This window comes from Triticum urartu, chromosome 1 (assembly GCF_003073215.2).
Source record: "Triticum urartu cultivar G1812 chromosome 1, Tu2.1, whole genome shotgun sequence".
Taxonomy (NCBI): domain Eukaryota; kingdom Viridiplantae; phylum Streptophyta; class Magnoliopsida; order Poales; family Poaceae; genus Triticum; species Triticum urartu.
Window position 1 is genome coordinate 499120892 of NC_053022.1, and position 24580 is coordinate 499145471.

The window sequence follows — 24580 nt, forward strand, 5'->3', positions numbered from 1 at the left end:
GAGATGCTCCGGTATCAAATAAAACCGATGCTGGATGGCAATTGACAAGGAGTGTACCAAGAACGACATTCGGATCATCATGAGCGTCTCTAGCTGAGACGTGATGCACATGTCCATGTTCAGTGGAAGCTGACTTGGCACTGATCATCTTGCGTGATGGCTTACTACGAAGAACAGACTTCTCAGGCTGGGGTGGGGCATAGTTGGCTTGAGAGTAGTCATGTGCATAGTGTCCTGGCTCTCCGCATGTGAAGCAAATCCCTGAAGTTGGACGTGGACCCGCATTGGCAAGGGGTCTACCCATAGGTCTGGGTGGAGCATACTTCTGAACTGGGTGAGGCGCCACATAAGATGGCCTCGGTGAATATCCGGGTGGAAGAGCGGAGTTCGGAACCCAAATCCGGCGCTTCTGCGAAGTAGAACCGGAGAAAGAAACCAAATCACGCGTGTGCTTACGAGACTCCACGTAAGTGAGTTGAGCTGTCTCTGCATTAATGGCCTTGTTCACAAGAGCTTGGAATGTATTGCAATGATGCAAGTGGAGATCACAACGCAACTTGGGGTTGAGACCCTTCCGGAACCTAGCCTGCTTCTTGGCTTCCGTGGACACCTCTTCTGTAGCATAGCGGGCAAGGTTCTCAAATTCCCTACTGTAAGCATCAATAGCCATCTTACTCTAGGTGAAACTAAAGAACTCTTCTCTCTTGCGGTCAATGAGAGCCTGAGGAATGTGATGCTCGCGGAAAGCCTCAGTGAAATCTCTCCAGGTGGTTATCTGGCCAGCTGGAAGCATAGCCTCATAGTTCTGCCACCAAAGACTAGCAGGACCTTCCAGGTGATAAGAAGCATATGTGACCTTGTCACCTTCAGCTACGTTCGCAGAACGCAGCTTGTGTGTGATACTACAGAGCCAGTCATCTGCATCGAGTGGTTCAATGGAATGATGGAAGGTAGGTGGTTTCAGACCAATGAAATCATAGATGGTTGCTGACTCTTTGTACTGGGGTGCGGTGTTCTCCTTGATACGTGCTAACAAGCGGTTAGTCTCATGCTTGTTCATCTCAACCTCTAACATGAACTCTGCCAATGAAGACTGGTCAGGAGGATCCTCATCCCTACCATCTCCGTGGTTTCGGCTACAAGCAACAGAACTTCGGTTAACCCGCAACATCCTGAAGAACAAAACCAAGGAAAACAAGGATGGATTCAACATCAACTATAGGATGCGGAAGGTAGCACAAGAATTTAGTATCTCTTGAACTCCTAGGACAAATCCGGTAGCATAATGGCAGTAAAAAGTTCAAAATGAGACATTCTGCAAAAGACGGGGTAGCGCCAAACTTAACATCATCACCCAAGGTTCTGAGATATTACTAAACAGGCTACACCGGAGGTACTCCAACTGGGATATGATTCAGATCAACCAAACCTTAGAAACTACGGAGTAGTAACACGTGATCCTGATAGACAGAAGAGGAAGCCTAGTTCCTTAACCCCGTAGGAAAGATAGAATGACTCAAATCAGAAGGGCATGAGGTATAAGGAGTAAAAAAAGCCTTACGTTCCCTTCCATAATCAATTCCCCTACATAGCTAAAGAATTTCTAGACCCAACTTCGACCAGCTTGGCTTGGAAATCCTACAGGCAGTCAGGCTCTGATACCAAAGCTGTCGGGACCCCGATTCCAAGTCACATCGATCTAGCCGGTAACACCTCATATCACTTTGCGGCCTCACGCACGGTATTCCCACGGGTGTCGCCTTACCCTGGCCCGGGATCGTTTGCGCCTTTTGGCTCACGTATATGATTGTGTCACTAGCATCCATATGACAGAGAACCCGGGCTGACATGGCTAGTCGTGAACCCAAAGCGGCACTAACCCATGGGGACAGGCATACATGATTCACATCGAGCATGTCGGTCAGCGGCGTGTGAATCCGGGCTGTAGCACTGGGCTAACAGGACTCCGGATGTCACCGCGTGACATTTCCCCGAAGGGACAGACACAGGAATGAAGTGAAACACATGCCGGCCAGTCAAGTGTCCTGAGCAGTAGTGCTGGGCTAGCAGGACTCCGGTGAACCGGGCTGTAGCGGACTACTATGGCTCAAGGAAGCACTAGACTACATTTCCCCATATGAGAGGCTGCCAAGGATAAACAACTAGTTTGTCAGATCCCACACATAGCAATACACGTCACACGCACGCATAACATGCAAGTATGTGTTGTACAACATGGCATCACAACATAACGCAAACTCATATAGCTAAAGGCTCAGAAGAGCCACATGGCATTAATACAAACAGGGGTCACATGACCCATCATTCAGAGCATACAAGCAACGGAAGCATTACATGTCTGAGTACAGACAACTACAAAAGAAAAAGGCTGAGAAGCCTGACTATCTACAAGTCCCTCCAAGGTACAAGATCGTAGCTGAGGTAACAAGCTACTCGTCGAAGTCCAAGCGGTACTACTAGTGAGACAGATGTCTCACCTGCAAAACATAAATAAAGCAAACGTGAGTACAAAGGTACTCAGCAAGACTTACATCAGACCCTATCATACATGCATTGTATCAAGAAGGTAATGTGGGGTTTAGTTGCAGCAAGCCAGCTTTGACTCAGTGGCTATCCTGTTCTACGACAACGAGAAACTTCTTTGAGGTGAGGCAGCGCACACGAGTCCACTAATCACCACACCAATACACTACTATGGATTCATCCTCGTCTCCTACGAGGAGGCCATCCATAGCACTCACACTTGTCTTGAGCATTTTAGAGTATCCACTTTAAGTTGTCTATGAACCACGTAAGCATCCAAGAAGTCCATAACCGAGGACACAGCTATTCGAATAGATCATGAAAACCCTGCAGGGGTGTACTTCTTCACACACGCTCTTACCACTTATCACCATATACACGTCATGTATCTCAGCAACCTTCAAGCGGAAGCCTGGCGAGGGTGTCGGCCACAACCTGACTAACCACACAAGACTCTAGTCCAGGTTCATCGCCTATTCGGGTTCCATCCGCAAGGAGATCCGGCCGGGGTGTCGCTCACGGTCCCAAACGATGTGAGCAGGGTTCCCAAGCCCACCATTCGGGTGCCACTTGGTACACCGTGCCACTGTGCCTAGTCTGTACCAAGCCCACCTGGCCGGGTGCCACTTGGTAGACTACTAACACTACCTACAAACACCAGAAACTAATTGCAACTCCTGGACAGAGATCAAGTTGGCTAATAAGTCGAGAGAGCTTGGAGCGCCCGGAGCCCAATGTGTGGTAGTAACTAGTCATTGGACAACTTACACCAAACTCAGTTCTTAAGGACGGTTCCAGTGAGACAACCCACCATGTACTCCTACATGGCCTCTCACCACTACCTTTACCAAATCGTGTTCACACGCTTAACTCTCAGCACCAGAACATATCGTACCACTCCAATTCATTCCCGATGAGTCAGACCTGACACAACTCTAAGAAATAGCAGGCACGGGATGGCAAGAACACAACATGGCTCAATCAACTCCTACACATGCTAGTGGGTTTTAACTATTTACTGTGGCAATGACAGGTCATGCAGAGGAATGGGTTCAACTACCGCAGCATAAAGTAGCAGTTGAATCGTTGTTGTCCTAATGCAATAAATGAGAGCAGGAAAAGGTTTAATTAGCTAAACAAGGTTTAATTAGTTAAACAAGGTTTAATTAGTTGTTAAACTAATCCTAAATAAAACTTAACAGGGTCGGGCCCCACATGTCGGCGACCCACGGAAAAGGTCAAACCTCCTGTCTGCGGGGTCAAAGCCCGCCGACGACTCAACGCCGGCGAGGCCAGACGCGGCAGAGGCGTCGGAAATCGCCTTCCGGTGACCAAACGCGCGGCGGAGACTACCAACGTGAAGCTGGCGAACGCGCGCAACCAACGGGGCAAGTGGGAGTGGCTGGGGTGGCCGGAGCTCGCTGGAAAAGAGCTCGTGGCGGCGGCCGGGATGCGGGTGTGCTCGGGGTCGGCGTTGCAGCTTACAAACAAGCTGGCTGTCGCACTAGCGTTGCTCCACGGGTCGTTGCGAGTGCAACAGACACACGCACGGGGCCACTTGGTCACCGGGGGTTCGCCGGCGACGAGCCCGCGCGGCGACGGCTACGGTAAGCAAGGGGGCGACGACTACGGCATGCAAGCGAGCAAACGGAGAGGGGGAGGAGAAGCAGCAGCTCACAGCGGTCTCGGCGGGCTTGACGGCGAGCTCGGGGATGCATTGAAGACGACGGGGCGACGATGGGGATCTATGGCGGCCGGAGAAGAAGACGGCGGCGATGGAGGTGCTCCAGGGCCTCCCGAGGCGCGTGGCTCGACGGAGAGCTTCGGGGCGAGGTGGCGGAGCTCGTAGACACGGAGAGAGGCGAGGGGGAGGCGGTGGCTGCGGCAACGGTGGCCGATGGCGACGGCAGCACTCAGCCGTGTGTGGGGAAGCGAGGGAGAGGAGAGGAGAGGACTGAGGAGAGTGAGCGGTGTTCAGGGGGGGTGCGTGGCATCGTCGGGTGCCTCCAGGGGCGAGCGGGGAAGCAGGAGGTGGCCGGCGGGTGCTCGCGCGCAGCGAGCGCGTGCCCCCTGTCCTCCTGGCGCGAGGAAGGGGACGACTGGCAGTGCCAGTCGGCTGGGCCGGCCTGCTGGGCCGCTGGGCCAGGCCGGCTGCACAGTGCCAGGCCGCAGGTAAGCACAGGTAGGCTTTTCCCTTTTTTGTTTTCTTTTCTATTTTTCTGACATTTGTTTGGTTTAAATAAAATACTAAACCATTTTATTTTCTTATGCCAATTTTTGCAGGGGCTAATGGTATTATTCCAGAGCTCCTCAACAACTGGCATAATTTTTGTACAATATTATATATATAATAATATATATCCATAGCAAATAATTACTGCATTAATTCCAAATGCCCAAAGTAAATACTTATGGGCTCATAAAAATATTGATTTGATTTTTATCTCTGTCCAATATTTTCATAGAGCAACATCAGCATTTTCTTGGACCCTTTTGGAGCAATTTTTACTTGGGTCATTTTCAGAAATGATTCTGAGGGTTTCACAAATCCCCATTTCAAATTTTAAATGGAATTTAAACATGATGCAAACATGAAGGGCTAGCCTAGGTCATACCAGAACTAGGGATGTGACACGGAGGCGCAGTTGGTAGCGGCTCTTCATGTCATCCCAGATTGGACGGTGCCGTTCTTGGCTTACATGACCGGGGGAGAGTTGCCAGCGGAAGAGACCCTGGCTCGGCAGATAACCTGGCGATCTAAGTCCATGACGATTTTGGATGGAGAGTTATTTCATCGTAGTGTTTCCGGAGCATTTCAACGGTGTGTTTCCGCCGAAGAAGGTCAAGAAATCCTTCGTGAGATCCATGAAGGAGATTGCGGTCATCACGCCAGGTCAAAATCTTTAGTGGCCAAAGCGTTTCGTCACGGTTTTTACTGGTTGACGGTCACGCTGATGCAGAAGATCTGGTCAGTAGATGTGATGGATGTCAAAAATTTGCACGACGAGTGCATGTGCCGGCTCAAGAGCTTCGGATGATTCCAATCACTTGGCCGTTTGCGGTCTGGGGGCTTGACATGGTGGGACCTTTCAAAAGGTCTAAGGATAAAAAGACAAATCTCTTGGTGGCAGTTGATAAGTTCACCAAATGGGTTGAGGCGGAGCCTATGAGTAAGTGTGATGCAGCCACGGCAGTTCAGTTCATGAAAAAAGTAATCTTCCATTTCGGTTTTCCACATAGTATTATCACAGACAATGGCACTAATCTTTCCCAAGGGGCTATGGAAGAGTTTTGTCAGCGAGAGCACATCTGGCTTGATGTTTCTTCTGTTGCTCATCCTCAATCCAATGGTCAAGCTGAGAGAGCCAATCAGGAAATTCTAGAAGGGCTAAAACCCCGCCTTATGGTTCCTTTACAGCAAACGTCGGGTTGTTGGGTAGAGGAGTTGCCCTCAGTGTTATGGAGCATCAATACTACGCCCAACAGGTCTACGGGTTACACACCCTTCTTCATGGTTTATGGAGCAGAAGCAGTGTTGCCTAGTGACATCCATCATGACTCGCCCCGTCTGGCGGCTTATGTTGAAGCTAACAATGAAAACGCCAGACAGGATGCGCTTGACTTGTTGGATGAAGAAAGAGACTTAGCAGCGGCGCGGTCAGCAATTTATCAACAGGACCTGCATCGTTATCACAGCCGCCGGGTTAAGTCTAGGACTTTTCAGGAAGGCGACTTGGTGCTCTGGCTCATCCAGGATCTTTAAGATTCACACAAGTTATCCCCACCTTGGGAAGGACCCTTTGTGGTCAGTAAAAATTTAAACAATGGGTCATACTACCTCATTGACGTTCGAGAGCATGCGGACTCACGTAAGTCGGAAGAGGAGACCCACCGGCCATGGAACATTGCTCAACTTCGGCCATATTACACCTGAGCCACCGGCTCTCAACATGTACATACGTTCACATTTTATATACTATGATAAGCAATAAAGTAAGATCATCAGTCTCTTTTCTTTTCACAGACTATACATCTTTATTATTTCTTACTTACAAATGACTATTAAGGAGCTGATCATATTTGAATCAAGTTTAATCTTTTTAGTCCGGCTTATGATCGTATCCGAATCTAGCTGCAAATCTCAAGGTCACTTGGGGGCTTCCTGTTCAAACATAGGTCGTATTCGAACCAAAGAGAACATAGCTGTCATAACCCTCTTGATCGGCTCAAGGCCAAACTCACTTGGGGGCTTTTTGGTCGTATCCGAATCATAGCTTAACCCGTTTTGAGTCCGACTTGGATCGTATTCGAATCAAGGTCGTTAAAAACCTCTCAAGGTCATTTGGGGGCTTCCTGTTCAAACATAGGTCGTATTCGAACCAAAGAGAACATAGCTGTCGGTACCCTCTTGATCGACGCAACCCCAGCATTTTGAATAGAGAGTTAAAATTATGTTTATTACCTATTGCCCGCCTTTTAGCTTTTGTTGTTTCAATATTACAAATAAGATAGGCTGGTTTTCTTCACCGGCTCAATTATTGAACAACACAGCCGCCCGGGTTATTCAAGCCGGTGGCTCAAGGATCCAAAGGTATGAGCTACTAAGATATGATGATCATTGAGTATTCAAGAAGTATTAACTTTTCATACATATTGAATTATCAAGTTCACCACAACCCGGTGATCTAAGGATCAACAAGGACAAGGTATGATTCTTACTTATACGCACTTACCCGCTGCGTTAACTCAAGAATCCGTATTAACCCTTATCCTTTATTTATATTTGTCTTCGTTTTTTATTGAGGTAAATATATTGGCTGTAAATTAGGGTGTTTAAGCCCGTTTGGTTCTAAACCACCTTGCTAGTCTTTTTCTTGTATTCACAGGAACAGAGTTCAAATATCGCAGAGACAAATATTAAACGATGCACACATTGGCATCTGGAAGCAGATTCACATAGAAGTATTTTATACACGATGGCATAAGCAAACATGCGGTGTTTTAGCAACTAAAGTTATTACAAGGCTTTATAAGCCTATGAAGATGATCATCGTCCCTCCCTCGCCGGTTCACCACCTTCTGTTTGCTGGAAGTTGGATTTTGACCAATCAAAGCCGTTCATGGCGACAAATTCGGCTTCGTCGTCAATCAGGCTGACCGGGTCAATTTTCGGAGTAAAGGTATCTTCTCTCACAGGTGGGATCAGATCTGCTACTATGTATGAAGGAGTGGCCATCTTCTTATTTTCACTATCAAAACCCGGCTGGTACTTGTCAACATTGGTGTCCTCTCCAAGACTAGTCGCCTGAGGCCGGACTTCGCATACACATGCTATGAAATCATCCTGATCAAACGGAGACCCGTCCTCCTTTACAGCAGGGTAACCTCTTGTTACGTCCGCCGGGTCTAGGTCTGGCACCCAAGCCTTGGTGCGGCTTAGGGCAGTCAAAGCTCCGGCTCATGTGCAGGAGCGTTTTACTTCTTGGAATCTAGCCGGAAGGATGGACAGCTTCTTCAGGACATCGCTAAGCCGGTTGGGTCCTTGATTTGCAGGAGAGATAGCGGCCAGAGCCCGTTGTGCACCAATATACAATTGTTCAACCAAGGTGTATACTACTTTCACTTTAATCAATGGGTCTTGGCTCAGATTTTTACATCGCGAACCTACATATATTTTTAACAGAGTAAGTTGGCGGATCATATTCCGGTTTGTCAAAAATTATACGAAAGGTCAAATCCGGCAGCTTACCAAAGATAGCAGCGACCATCTGAGACACCCGGCCCTTCAAACTGTTCAGCTTTGTTGAAATTTCTTTCAGAGCTGTTTCGGCTGTCTCAGCTCGTCGGGTCAGGAGTGTTTTATCATTTTCCCAAGCCTTCTCCTTGGTAGCAAAGCTGGTCTTCAAATTTTCCGTTGAAGAAAGGCTCATTTGCAGTTTGGAAGTGGAAGATTTGATTTCGGACTCTTGACTTGCTAGCCGGGTCTTTGCATCCGACAATTGAGAGTTCAATTCCGACAAGGCATTCTGTGAAACGTCCGGTTAAGTCAAGACTTGGTTTCAAATTCAAATATCCAAATTCAGGATTCAAGTCTCAAAGTACTTTACGAGTAAAACACTTGACACTTGGGGGCTAATGTATGCCAAATCAAATTTTTACGACTCTACAAACATATTTAAAGTCCCAAGTCCCTTACAAAGTAATAGCACTTAGCACTTGGGGGCTAATGTACGCAGTTCAGCACATTTATCAAGGTTAAATCGGAGGATTAAGTATTTTGAAGACGATTTTAAATTCTAAAGTACCGATTCATTGATGGTCAAAATAAACCGGTCCTTGGGGACTATATGTCAGGCAAAGATTCAGAGGTAAAAGTCTCGGACTGTACTTTAAGCCTACAGGTTATTCTGTTTCCCTCATAATCTGAAGACTTGGGGGCTGAAGGAATATTAGTAAACCGGAAACAAAGTACCTCATACTTCAACTGAAGCTGCTTGACCATCTCAATCTCAGACTCACGACTGGAGTGTACATGACTGAGATAGCCGGATAAGATATCACTGTTATTGAGACGGTCATAATTGGCAACATCAAAGTGAACCTTCTGCCTCTCCAATGCTTCTTGCTTTGCTGTGCACCGAGCCAACACCGTTGGGTTCCCCGGCTCAACAAAGCGGCTCCCAGTAATTTGAACATCTTGAACACGTGGAGACGGCGGGTCGGTTGAGCTTGACGGTCCAGCTGTAGAAGGATTCATAGTGGCTTTGTCAAGGGACGGCTCCGGAGGATTTGTTTCATTGACAATAGGCGGGTCTTCTGGGGCGACAGTTAATGGAGAAGGCGGCCTAGCCGGGTCAGATGCTAGTACTGGCGGGTCTTCCGCCGGTTTTGCTGCCTTCGCCTTCTTGGATTTAGCCTGGCCGCTAAGGAAAAAATATTGCAGGATAGTCAGCATCAAGATACAATTGATCAACCCGGAAGGAAAGAGGATTTCTGATTACCCAGGAGCAGTCTTGAAAGCCGGAAATTGTGTTTGTGATGAGTCGCCTGAGGAACGAGACACCTCCTGAAAAGGTAAAATAAAGGAGTTAAAAGAAATACAAGGAGCAGGATTCATTAAAACAAGTTAAGGACAGTAATAAGTAAACCTCGGTCAGGCGTTTTCGAGGGGTCTGTTGAAGGACGACAGCCGGCTCATCTTCAATCTCAACTTCACGGCGGCTTTCATGTTGCTGCTTTTTCAAATGAAAGTTGGGATCCGAGTGAGCTAAGGGGTTAGAAAACCTTACTTTACGAACCACTCGTCGAACTTTGTGTCTTGGTAAGGGCTCTGAGTCTGTGGAAATGATAGTTACCTCTGCTTCCCCGGCCTGACTGGCCCCAGTGTCATCCTGGTAAGGATCAGTGTCAATAAGATTGTTAAAAAGTTGGCCAAGGGATTCAAGGGCTACCTCCGAGTCAGACGTGTCATCAAGTTTCATTAAATCTTCAACAGTAGTTTTCTTCTTCTTCTTCGTCCTCCGAGTCGATTTCTTGGCGTTCATGGCGGCAAGTTTTGCCTTCTTGGCAGCTTCGTGATCATATTTCACTTTCCAAAATTCAGAGTTGGCCTAAAAAGACAAGAGGAAGGATCAGTGATAAACAATACGGCTGGACAAAATACAAAGGAAAAAAGATCAGAATATCATTACTTCTGGTGCCGGGTTAAATTTACAGAAGGGATTTAACCCAACAACACTGCAATCTTCATACTTCGCATTCAGCAGAACATTTGACATTGCGACAACGTCCTCCTCGGTTAGTTGAACCGGGGTATGACGGAGAAAGTCGTCCGGGTCTCCACCATATTCATACATCAACTTTGAACGACGGCTTAATGGAATAATCCGCCATGAGATCCAGCAACGGGTTAGATCGACTCCGGTTAAACCGTTCCCCAACAAACCGTTGATTCTTCTGATAGATGGAAGCAGCTTCTTGCGTTCAGCAACGGTAAGTTTATCTGGTAGGGCGAACTTGGTGTCAAGACGATCGGGGCGGTAACCCGGCAGTGGCTTCTCGTTGGCGGGTGAGATGTCCTGACAGTAAAACCAAGTTTGGTTCCAGTCCTTTGGGTGACTTGGTAAAACTATGAGAGGGAAAACCACACCCTGCTGGCGCTGAATTGAGATGCCTCCAAGTTCTAAGCTAAGGCCATTGGTGCACTCGTTCTGCTGGTTCAGATAGAAGTACTCTCTAAATAGTTCCATAGTCGGCTCTTGCTGAAGATATACCTCACAGAGCACTTGGAACTTACAAATATTGGATATGGAATTGGGCCCAATATCCTGAGGATGGAGTTTGAAAAAGTGAAGAACTTCTCTGAAAAACTTTGAGCCGGGCGGTGAGAAGCCCCGGTTCATGTGATCAGTAAAGATGATCACTTCGCCGTCTTTTGGATTGGGTTGTTCTTCTTCCGGGTCAGGAGCACGATAAGACATGATGTTTCTCGAAGGCACAAAGCCAATGAGGAAGAACTCTTTCAGACGCTCCACAGTTATGGTTGAGGGGACCCAATTGCAGATGGTGGGTGTCTTTGACAACATGATGTGCAAGGGACTGGAAAAGGAAAAACAACATGCCGGCTCAATTTACGGCAAAAGGTTGAAGTTATAAAACAAGTAACGGCAGCTTAAACTAAGGGCTAATGACATATAAGGAAAAGAAAGCCGGAGTGGTAAGCCGCCATGACTACAGACTTTCTCAGAAAGCAGATTCAACTAAGTGTTGGCATAAACAAGTTTCACCAAGCTATCATCATTATTTTGGATCAAGAGGCTGTACCAAAAAGAAAATATTCTAGACCTAAAAGTCCAGTACAGATGAGTTTATCAGCTAACAAAGCATCTATACAGGAAAAAGGGATCTACTACTATAAAAAATGAATGCAAGACAGCTACCGCAGCAGTTCTACATTATCTGACAATCGGGAAAGGGCATCGGAGGTGAAATCTATCAAGAGTCTGTAACAGGCAGCGACGAACACCGACGAACTCGAGAAGCCGTAATGCAGATCTAAGGCAGAGAAGGAAAGGGACTTATAGATGCAGGGCTACTGTGGAGGTTCGTCGTGTTTCTCTGGTCAAATCAGGTCGATGCAGTGGCCTGAGGTGGAGAAGATGAGGAGATCTGCGGCGGTGGCGATGACAGAGCTCGAGCAGCAGCAAAACAGTGAGAGGAGGAAGATGACCGAAGGGGGAGAATGAAAAAGACCTAGGTCGTGCCTATTTATAAGGGAGTACGCGAATAGGCGGGCACAAAAATCAAGGAGACCCGAATAATGATTATCCAACTAAACGGGCGCCTCAATTCTCGGAAGGTATTAAAAAATAAACGATCCGTTGGAAGATGACATCATGAAAGTTTTGTGTTTTCAGAAGATGACGTCACGGCGGGTTACAGAAGTTTTCAGACAGAGGATGAATTCCATCTATGTATTGAAGATTGACAAAGAACAAAGTTCAAAGTCAACCTGGGGCCTAATGTTGGGGATATTACTACCAGTATGACCCGCCCAGGAGGGGCCGGGTCAGCCCTAATGACGGGTTACATAAGAAGCCCGATAAACATTCAAGATGATTGTTTACTAAACGTATAGAAGGCCCAAAGGCTTGGGGCCGGCTTAAGGCCTGATACTGTAAACCGCCGTATGTAAGGGAAGACTTGTAAAGAAAGGCATGTAAAGGAAGTCACCGAACCGGACACGATTATGAGCCGGCCGGAACTCTGTAGGCCACCAGGCGTCAACCCGTGTATATAAGGGGACGACCCAGGGGCGGTTTAGGAGAAGAGACAACCCAGTCGATAACCAAGCCGGCGAGTTGAGCCTCTTGGAGATCGCAACCTCAGCAATATCAATCCCAACTAGACGTAGGCTTTTACCTTCATCATAAGGGCCGAACTGGTATAAAAACTCTCCCGTGTGTCCTTTGTCCCGATTAACCCCTTTAAGCTTCCTAGTGCGATGGCCCTACGACTAAGTCCTTGCTCTAGGACATCTGCCGTGTCAATTCCACGACACAATATATCTCGGAATGGCTATGGAAATGCCATGATAGGTAGGTATGGTGGCTGTTTTGAGGAAGATATAAGGAGGCCTATATGTGATAGAGTGTATCGTATCACGGGGTTTGGATGCACCGACGAAGTTTGCACCAACTCTCGAGGTGAGAAAGGGCAATGCACGGTACCGAAGAGGCTAGCAATGATGGAAGGGTGAGAGTGCGTATAATCCATGGACTGAACATTAGACATAAAGAACTCACATACTTATTGCAAAAGTCTATTAGCTATCGAAACAAAGTACTACACTCATCCTCCAAGGGGGGTAGATTGGTAGGAAAAGACCATCGCTCGTTCCCAACCACCACTCATAAGGAGGACAATGAAAAATAAATCATCCTACGACTTCGTCACATAACGGTTCACCATATGTGTATGCTTCGGAAATCACAAACCTTAACACAAGTATTTCAACCAATCCACAATTACTCACTAGTGAAGGAAATATGCCCTAGAGGCAATAATAAAGTTGTTATTTATATTTCCTTATATCATGATAAATGTTTATTATTCATGCTAGAATTGTATTAACCAGAAACGTAGTACATGTGTGAATACATAGACAAACAGAGTGTCCCTAGTATGTCTCTACTTCACTAGCTCGTTAATCAAAGATGGTTAAGTTTCCTGACCATAGACATGTGTTGTCATTTGATGAACGGGATCACATCATTAGATAATGATGTGATGGACAAGACCCTTCCATTAGCTTAGCATTATGATCGTTTAGTTTTATTGATATTGCTTTCTTCACAACTTATACATATTCCTCTGACTATGAGATTATGCAACTCCCGAATACCGGAGGAACACCTTGTGTGCTATCAAACGTCACAACGTAACCGGGTGATTATAAAGATGCTCTACAGGTGTCTTCGAAGGTGTTTGTTTAGTTGGCATAGATCAAGATTAGGATTTGTCACTCTGTGTATCTGAGCGGTATCTCTGGGCCCTCTCGGTAATGCACATCGCTATAAGCCTTGCAAGCAATGTGACTAATGAGTTAGTTGCGGGATGATGCATAATGGAATGAGTAAAGAGACTTGACGGTAACAAGATTGAACTAGGTATGATGATACCGACGATCGAATCTCAGGCAAGTAACATACCGATGACAAACGGAATGACATATGTAGGAGCCAATATGTAGGATCTTTGTAGAATATGTAAGAGCCAATATGAGCATCTAGGTTGCTCTATTGGTTATTGACCGGAGATGTGTCTCGGTCATGTCTACATAGTTCTCAAACCCGTAGGGTCCGCACGCTTAACGTTCGATAATGATTTGTATTATGAGTTATGTGTTTTTGGTTATCGAAGTTTGTTCGGAGTCCCGGATGAGATCACGGACATGACGGGGAGTCTCGAAATGGTCGAGAGGTAAAGATTCATATATTGGAAGGTTATATTCGGGCATCGGAATTGTTCCGAGTGATTCGGGTATTTTTCCGGAGTACCGAGGGGTTACTGGACCCCTCTGGGGAAGTGTTGGGCCAACATGGGCCTAAGGGAGAGAGAGGGAAGCCTGCGGGGGGGGGGGGGCATGTGCCCCCTCCTAGGGAGTCCGAATAGGACAAGGAGGAGGGGGCGGTTCCCCCTTCCCTTTCCCTCTCCCTCTCCTTCCTATTCCCTCTGGTGGAGAAAGAAAATGGGAGGGGGCGAATCCTACTTGCACTAGGACTCCAAGTAGGACTCCCCTCATGGCGCGCCCCTCCAGGCCGCCGGCCTCCTCCTCCCCCCTTTATATACGGGGGTGGGGGGGCACCCCAAAGGCACACCAAGAAATCTCTTAGCCGTGTGCGGGGCCCGCTCCACATTCTATTCCTCCGGTCATATTGTCGTAGTGCTTAGGCGAAGCCCTGCGCGGATCACATCACCATCACCGTCACCACGCCGTCATGCTGTCGGAAGTCTCCATCGACCCTCTACTGGATCAAGAGCTCGAGGGATGTCATCAAGCTGAACGTGTACTGAACACGGAGGTGCCGTACGTTCGGTACTTGGATCGGTTGGATCGTGAAGACGTTCAACTACATCAACCGCGGTAACCTAACGCTTCCGCTTTCGGTCTACGAGGGTATGTGGACACACTCTCCCCGTCTCGTTGCTATGCATCTCCTAGATAGATCTTGCATGATCGTAGGAATTTTTTTTGAAATTGCATTCTACGTTCCCGAACAGTGGCATCCGAGCTAGGTCTATGCATAGATGATATGCACGAGTAGAACACAAAGAGTTGTGGGTGATACTGCTTACCACCAACGTCTTACTTTGATTCGGCGGTATTGTTGGATGAAGCGGTCTGGACCGCCATTACATGACTGCGTTCATGAGACCGGTTCTACCGACGTGCTTTGCACACAGGTGGCTGGCGGGTGTCTGTTTCTCCAACTTTAGTTGAATCGAGTTTGATGAAAAATCATTGTGGTTTTGATGCATAGGTAAGAACGGTTCTTGCTAGAAGCTCGTAGCAGCCACGTAAAGCTTGCAACAACAGAGTAGATGACGTCTAACTTGCTTTTGCAGGGCATGTTGTGATGTGATATGGTCAAGACGTGATGAGATATAAATTGTTGTATGAGATGATCATGTCTTGTAAAAGTTATCAGCAACTGGCAGGAGCCTTATGGTTGTCGCTTTATTGTATGAAATGCAATCGCCATGTAATTGCTTTACTTTATCACTAAGCGGTAGCGATAGTAATAGAAGCAATAGTTGGCGAGATGACAACGACACTACGATGGAGATCAAGGTGTCAAGACAGTGATGATGGAGATCATGACGGTTCTTTGGAGATGGAGATCAAAGGCACAAGATGATGATGGCCATACCATTTCACATATTTTGATTACATGTGATGTTTATCCTTTATGCATCTTATTTTGCTTAGTACGGCGGTAGCATTACAAGATGATCCCTCACTAAATTTCAAGGTACAAGTGTTCTCCCTGGGTATGCACCGTTGCTACAGTTCGTCGTGCTGAGACACCACGTGAGGATCGAGTGTGATAAGCTCTACGTTCACATACAATGGGTGCAAGCCAGTTTTGCACGTGCATAATACTCGGGTTAAACTTGACGAGCCTAGTATATGCAGATATGGCCTTAGAACACTGAGACCAAAAGGTCGAACGTGAATCATATAGTAGATATGTTCAACATAGTGATGTTCACCATTGAAAACTACTCCATCTCACGTGATGATTGGACATGGTTTAGTTGATATGGATCACGTGATCATTTAGATGACTAGAGGGATGTCTATCTAAGTGGGAGTTCTTAAGTAATATGATTAATCGAACTTTAGTTTATCATGAACTTAGTACCTGATAGTTTTTTCATATCTATGTTGTTGTGGATCAATGGCGCGTGCTACCGTTCCCTTGGATTTTAATGCGTTCCTAGAGAAAGCTAAGTTGAAAGATGATGGTAGCAACTACATGGACTGGGTCCATAACATGAGGATTATCCTCATTGTTGCATGAAAGAATTACGTCCTAGAAGCACCGCTAGGTGCAAGACCCGATGCAGGAGCAACTCCAGATGTTATGAACGTCTGGCAGAGCAAAGCTGATGACTACTCGATAGTTCAGTGTGCCATGCTTTACGGCTTAGTATCGGGACTTCAAAGACGTTTTGAACGTAATGGAGCATATGAGATGTTCCAGGAGTTGAAGTTAATATTTCAAGAAAATGCCTGAGTTGAGAGATATGAAGTCTCCAACAAGTTCTATAGCTGCAAGATGGAGGAGAATAGTTCTGTCAGTGAACACATACTCAGAATGTCTGGGTACCATAACCACTTGACTCAACTGGGAGTTAATCTTCCTGATGATAGTGTCATTGACAGAGTTCTTTAATCACTGCCACCAAGCTGTAAAGGCTTCGTGATGAACTATAATATGCAAGGGATGGGAAAAAACAATTCCCGAGCTCTTCGTGATGCTAAATGCTGTGGAGGTAGAGATCAAGAAGGAGCATCAAGTGTTGATGGTGAAAAAGATCACTAGTTTCAAGAAAAGGGCAAAGGGAAGAAGGGGAACTTCAAGAAGAATAGCAAGCCAGTTGCTGCTCAAGGGAAGAAGCCCAAGTCTACACATAAGCCTGAAACCGAGTGCTTCTACTGGAAACAAGACTGGTCACTGGAAGCGGAACTGCCCCAAGTATTTGGCGGATAAGAAGGATGGCAAAGGTAAAGGTATATTTGATATACATGTTATTGATGTGTACCTTACTAATGCTCATAGTAGCGCCTGGGTATTTGATACTAGTTCTATTGCTCATATTTACAACTCGAAACTGGGGCTACGGATTAAACGAAGATTGGCTAAGGATGAGGTGACGATGCGCGTGGGAAATGGTTCCAAAGTCATGTGATCTCCGTCGGCATTCTAACTCTACGTCTACCGTTGGGATTAGTTTTAGACGTAAATAATTGTTATTTGGTGCTAGCGTTAAGCATGAACACTATATCTGGATCTTGTTTGATGCGAGACGGTTATTCATTTAAATAAGAGAATAATGGTTGTTTTATTTATATGAGTAATATCTTTTATGGTCATGCACCCTTGATGAGTGGTCTATTTTTGTTGAATCTCGATTGTAGTGATACACATATTCATAATATTGAAGCCAAAAGAGGCAAAGTTAATAATGATAGTTGTTGACCCACAAGTATAAGGGATCAATTGTAGCTCTTTTCGATAATTAAGAGTGTCGAACCCAACGAGGAGCAGAAGGAAATGACGAGTGGTTTTCAGCAAGGTAATGTTTGCAAGTGCTGAAATTGTAAGTAGTGGAATAGTTTGATAGCAAGATAATTTGTAACGAGCAAGTAACGATAGTAGTAACAAAAGTGCAGCAAGGTAGCCCAATCCTTTTGAGGCAATGGACAAGCCAAAATGGCCTCTTATGATAAGCAAAGTGTTCTTGAGGGTACATGGGAATTTCATCTAGTCACTTTCATCATGTTGGTTTAATTCGTGTTCGGTACTTTGATAATTTGATATGTGGGTGGACCGGTGCTTCGGTGCTATTCTTACTTGAACAAACCTCCTACTTGTGAGTAACCCTCCCGCAAGCATCCGCAACTATGAAAAAAGTATTAAGAATATATTATAACCATAGCATTAAACTTTTGGATCCAATCGGCCCTTACAGAATAGCGCATAAACTGGGGTTTAAGCTTCTGTCACTCTCGCAACCCATCATCTAAATTCTACTCCACAATGCATTCCCTTAGGCCCAAATATGATGAAGTGTCATGTAGTCGACGTTCACATCACACCACTAAGGGAATTACAACATACATACTATCAAAATATCAAACACATATCAAATTCACATGATTACTTGCAACATGATTTCTCCCATGACCTCAAGAACAAAAGTAACTACTCACAAATGATAAACATGCACATGATCAGATGGGTATTAAATAGCATATTGGATCTAAACATATAATCTTCCACCAAATAAACCATATAGTAATCAACTACAAGATGTAATCAACACTACTAGTCACCCACAAGCACCAATCCATAGTTCCGGTAACAAGATTGAACACAAGAGATGAACTAGGGTTTGAGAGGAGATGGTGCTGTTGAAGATGTTGATGGAGACTGCCCTCCTCAAGACGGGAGAGTTGTTGGTGATGATGATGACGATGATTTCCCCCTCTGGGAGGGAAGTTCCTTGATACGTCTCCAACGTATATAATTTTTCTCATGCTTTTCCTCTTGTTTTGGACTCTAATATGCATGATTTGAATGAAACTAACCCCGGACTGACGCTGTTTTCAGCAGAATTACCATGGATCGAAATGGAATGAAACTTTGTGAGGATTTTTTATACCAATAATAAGACCCACCAGAGAGGGGCCCTGGGTGGGCACAACACACCAGGGCGCGCCCCCTCTTCTGGCGTGCCCAGGTGGGTTGTACACACATGGTGAGCCCGCTGACGACCCCCCTGATACTATAAATTCACATTATTCTAGAAAAAACCAGGGAGAAAAAATTATTGCTATCCATGAGATGGAGCCTCCGCCAAGCCCTGTTCTTCCTCGGGATGGCAGATCTGGAGTCCGTTTGGGGCTCCGGAGAGGGGACCTTCATTCTTCATCATCACCAACCCTTCTCCATCGCCAATACCATGATGCTCCCCACCGGGAGTGAGTAATTCCTTCGTAGGCTCGCTGGTCGGTGAGGAGTTGGATGAGATTCATCATGTAATCGAGTTAGTTTTGTTAGGGCCTGATCCCTAGTATCCACTATGTTCTTAGATTGATGTTGCTATGACTTTGCTATGCTTAATGCTTGTCACTTTGGGCCCGGGTGCCATGATTTCAGATCTTAAACGTTTATGAATTCATCATTATATCCATGTTCTAGATCCGATCTTGCAAGTTATAGTCACCTACTACGGTTATGATCCGACAACCCCGGAGTGACAACAACCGGGCCCACTCTCGGTGATGACCGTAGTTTGAGGACTTCATGTATTCACTATGTGTTAATGCTTTGCTCTGGTTCTCTATTAAAAGGAGGCCTTAATATCCCTTAGTTTCCAATATGGACCCCGCTGCCACGGGAGGGTAGGACAAAAGATGTCATGCAAGTTCTTTTAATAAAGCATGTATGACTATTTACGGAATACATGCCTACATTATATCGATGAACTGGAGCTAGTGCAATATCGCCCTAGGTTATAACTGTCACATGATGAATATCATCCAACAAATCACCAATCCAATGCCTACGAATTTATTCTATATTGTTTCTGCTAAGTTATTACTGCTATCACCGTTACTGTTACCATTGCTATTGTCACTACTATCAAAACTATCAAACTACTTTGCTACTGATCACTTTGCTTCAGATAATTAATCTCCAGGTGTGGTTGAATGGAAAACTCAGCTGCTAATACCTCCAAATATTCTTTGGCTCCCCTTGTGTCGAATCTATAAATTTGGGTTGAATACTCTACCCTCGAAAACTATTGTGATCCCCTATACTAGTGGCTTATCGTTCCTCCGGCGGAATCGCTCAGTCGGATGGCAAAAGCGATTCCGCCGGAGGGCAAAAGTGCTCCTGCCCAAGTTCCGCCTCGAGGCGGGCGCTCTCCGTCCCTAAAGTCCTCTCCTTATTTTTTCTAGGTCAAAACGACCTATATACCAGAAGATGGGTGCCGAAGGTGGACCGAGGAGAGCACAACCCACTAGGGCGCGCTTGGGCTGCCTGGCGCGCCCAGGTGGGTTGTGCCCACCTAGAGGGCCCCCTCCAGTAGTTATTTGCTCCAATAATTCTTGAATATTCCATAAAAAATCTCCGTGAAATTTCAGCTTGTTTGGAGTTGTGCAGAATAGGTAGCCTGACGTAGCTTTTCCAGGTCCAGATTTCGAGCTGCTGGAATTCTCCCTCTTGGTGTGTACCTTGCAAATTATGAGAGAAGAGGCATTAGAATTACTCAAAAAAGAATTATTATGGATAAAAACATCATAAATAACAGTAAGGAAACATGACGCAAAATGGACTTATCAATTGTACAACTTATTTGTGGCACTGTCGTTTAGGTCATCTTGGTGTAAAGCGCATGAAGAAACTCCATGATGATGGGCTTTTGGAATCACTTGATTATGAATCACTTGATGCTTGCGAGCCATGCTTCATGGGCAAGATGACTAAGACTCCGTTCTCCTGAACAATGGAGCGAGCAACTGACTTGTTGGAAATAATACATACTGATGTATGTGGTCCAATGAGTGTTGAGGCTCGTGGCAGGTATCATTATTTTCTAACCTTTACAGATGATTTGATAAGATATGGGTATATCTACTTAATGAAACGTAAGTCTGAAACATTTGAAAAGTTCAAAGAACTTCAGAGTGAAGTGGAAAATCATCATAACAAGAAAATAAAGTTTCTACGATCTGATCGTGGAGGAGAATATTTGATTTACGAGTTTGGTCTTCATTTGAAACAATGTGGAATAGTTTCGCAACTCACGCCACCTGGAACATCACATCGTAATGGTGTGCCCGAACGTCATAAATTATTAGATATGGTGCGACATATGATGTCTCTTACCGATTTACCACTATCGTTTTGGGGCTATGCTTTAGAGACGGCTGCATTCACGTTAAATAGGGCACCATCTAAATCTGTAGAGACGGCACCATATGAATTGTGGTTTGGCAAGAAACCTAAACTGTCGTTTCTTAAAGTGTGGGGCTGCGATGCTTGTGTGTAAAAGCTTCAACCTGATAAGCTCGAACCCAAATCAGAGAAATGTGTCTTCATAGGATACCCAAAGGAGACTGTTGGGTACACCTTCTATCACAGATCCGAAGGCAAGATATTCGTAGCTAAGAATGAATCCTTTGTAGAGAAGGAGTTTCTCTCGAAAGAAGTGAGTGGGAGGAAAGTAGAACTTGATGAGGTAATTGTACCTTCTCTTGAATAGGAAAGTAGTTCATCATAGAAATTAGTTCCAGTGATTCCTACACCAATTAGTGAGGAAGCTAATGATGATGATCATGAAACTTCGAATCAAGTTACTACCGAACCTCGTAGGTCAACCAGAGCACGATCCGCACCAGAGTGGTACAGTAATCCTGTTCTGGAGGTCATGTTACTAGACCATGACGAACCTATTGACGGTGTCATGGACTAGGGGGTACTCTCCACGTCGTCACCTGACCAGCTGGATCGGGCCGAGGACCCCCACGACGGTTCATTCATGGCCATTTCGGGCAGCCCTTGCCGCATACAAGGAGTATTCCACTGGACTTGGTGATCAAGACAATGACTCCTCTCCACCAACGTACTCGGCTAGGACTCTTGTTATCCTAGGCCTGTGGTGCATTATATAAGCCAAGGCCAGGCCAGTCGATAGATTCATTATCATAGTCATACAGGCTAGACTTCTAGGGTTTAGCCATTACGATCTCGGGGTAGATCAACTCTTGTAATACTCATATTCATCAAGATCAATCAAGCAGGAAGTAGGGTATTACCTCCATAGAGAGGGCCCGAACCTGGGTAAACATCGTGTCCCCTGTCTCCTGTTAACATCGACCTTAGACGCACAGTTCGGGACCCCCTACCCGAGATCCGCCGATTTTGACACTGACATTGGTGCTTTCATTGAGAGTTTCGCTGTGTGATCGGCAAAGGATCAATGTCTCGACTGCAGATCAACTGCGACGTCAGCATCTTCTTCGCCGGCTCGACCGTTCACCTTGGCTTGACCGAGGACTGCACCCTACCTCCGATCGTCATGTTCGGATGAGGGCCTTCATCAACATCAACTCCGATCTCTATCAAGATCATGGAGGAATCATCCATGGAGCTCGGGGGCTCAACATCAACATTGCCCTCGGGCGGCCGTGCTATCTTTCTGGACAACGAACTTGTATCTGCTACCACCATCTCCTCGAGTGTCGTTTTAACGATTGCTTCAGTGGAATTGCATGGAATTGAGTCTACAACAACCCTGGAAAATTTTGTCGAGTTCCAATGGAGGAATCTCTGGCAATCTACGATATACCGGAGCCCTGTCAAATCTGGACGAGTTTAGGGCGTGATCACCAGAGCCCAGCTCGGAGATCCTTTGGAAGATCCAACCATTCATCTTTTGCGGAATTCCCATATCTACCACCCCTCACAATTTCAGCTCGATCCGACCGTCCAAACTCCGGGAACCTTTCGATCAGTGCATCACTTTTCAGATCTGTTTTCTGCGCGAGAATGAATCCGACCCGAGTACATCTTTTTTATGAACGGGAATTCGAACATCCTTTTTAAGGAAGTTTTGTGTTGGGTATCGTGTTTTGTTCGCAAACACATTCTGCTAAATTTAATGTCTTTTCCAATATGATCTTCACCATCGCGCCGGTGTCAAACCAGCCCGACAACGTTGCTCTATGGTTGCCGACCTGCGCTAGACACGTCGTCGGTTTGTTGAGCCGAGCTCAACTTCTTCGGATCATCACCTCTGCGAGCCCAACAAGAGTTCGGCATCGCGAAGGATAAATCATCACCAACATCGCCGCCCCACGGACTACACGGAGCGGGCACACTGGCATCGCCGCACGGTCACTTCATCAAGCCGGCATTGACCATGTCACGAGCTACAACCTGCATCGGCATGGCCACACTGTTGCTTCCTCAAGACGATGTCCATCATGACGACCTACTTCAACAACTTGGCTGGACCGGGGGCTCCGTTATTTATTCGTCAACCTACTCCGGAGACTTCGGCGTCACCAGCCGACTAGGTTCGTTCGTTAGCTGGATCGGGGGCTTTGCCTCGGCGAGACAATCTTTGCCAGCATCGCCATGTCGTCGCTTCATCACCCATCAGGCAAGGGGTGTGCGGATCGAGTCCCAATTTAGGGAGTAACCTTTCTTCGGACTGCTACAACAAATAAACCAGGTGCTATTAATCCTAGCAATTTTTGTTTGTTTGGGTTTAGCTTTTCCAAGGAATTATTACTCTGATTTGTTCCATCATCTATACACAGTTCTATCAAATGGTGGCCGCATTAACGACGGTCGCGTGGTGGTTTGGTTAGTTTTCGTACATAGTTTGGCGAACGCCGCATCCGGAGCTCAGGCCGACCTGTGAATTCGTCTTTGCCACGCTTTTAACGCATCATGCCGAAGCCCTGCATCGACATTGACTTCGGCGCCAGGCCACATATCTTTAAATAAATTATGTTTGCGAAAAGCAATTACGCAAGGATTTTATATATATTTATATTATTCCTTTGGACCACACTATTTTATTTGTGTAGGTGATCGACTTCCACTACGTCGCGCGGTCACTTCGGGAAGCCAATGTCATAGTCCCAATTGGCATAAATCGACTCCCATGATCATCTTGTTGATTGAATTGCCATACCGACATGTTCGGTTGCCTCGGGGACTTCGGCATTGATGACCCACAAGTATAGGGGATCTATTGTAGTCCTTTAGATAAGTAAGAGTGACGAACCCAACGAGGAGCAGAAGGAAATGATAAGCGGTTTCCAGCAAGGTATTCTCTGCAAGTACTGAAATAAGTGGTAACAGATAATTTTGTGATAAGATAATTTGTAAAGAGCAACATGTAACAAAAGTAAATAAAGTGCAGCAAGGTGGCCCAATCCTTTTGTAGCAAAGGACAAGCCTGGACAAACTCTTATAAGATGTAAAGCGCTCCCGAGGACACATGGGAATATCGTCAAGCTAGTTTTCATCACGGTCATATGATTCGCGTTCGGTACTTTGATAATTTGGTATGTGGGTGGACCGGTGCTTGGGTGCTGCCCTTACTTGGACAAGCATCCCACTTACGATTAACCTCTATTGCAAGCATCCGCAACTACAACAAAAGTATTAAGGTAAACCTAACCATAGCATGAAACATATGGATCCAAATCAGCCCCTTACGAAGCAACGCATAAACTAGGGTTTAAGCTTCTGTCACTCCAGCAACTCATCATCTACTTATTACTTCCCAATGCCTTCTTCTAGGCCCAAAATAATGGTGAATTGTCATGTAGTCGACGTTCACATAACAACACTAGAGGGGAGACGACATACATCTCATCAAAAATATCGAACGAATACCAAATTCACATGACTACTAATAGCAAGACTTCTCCCATGTCCTCAGGAACAAAAGTAACTACTCACAAAGCATAAACATGTTCATAATCAGAGGGGTATTAATATTCATACAGGATCTGAACATATGATCTTCCACCAATTAAACCAACTAGTATCAACTACAAGGAGTAATTAACACTACTAGCAACCTACTAGCACCAATCCCAGACTTGGAGAGAAGAATTGGATACAAGAGATGAACTAGGCTTTTGAGATGAGATGGTGTTGATGAGATGTTGATGCAGATTTCCCTCTCCCGATGAGAGGAGCGCTGGTGATGA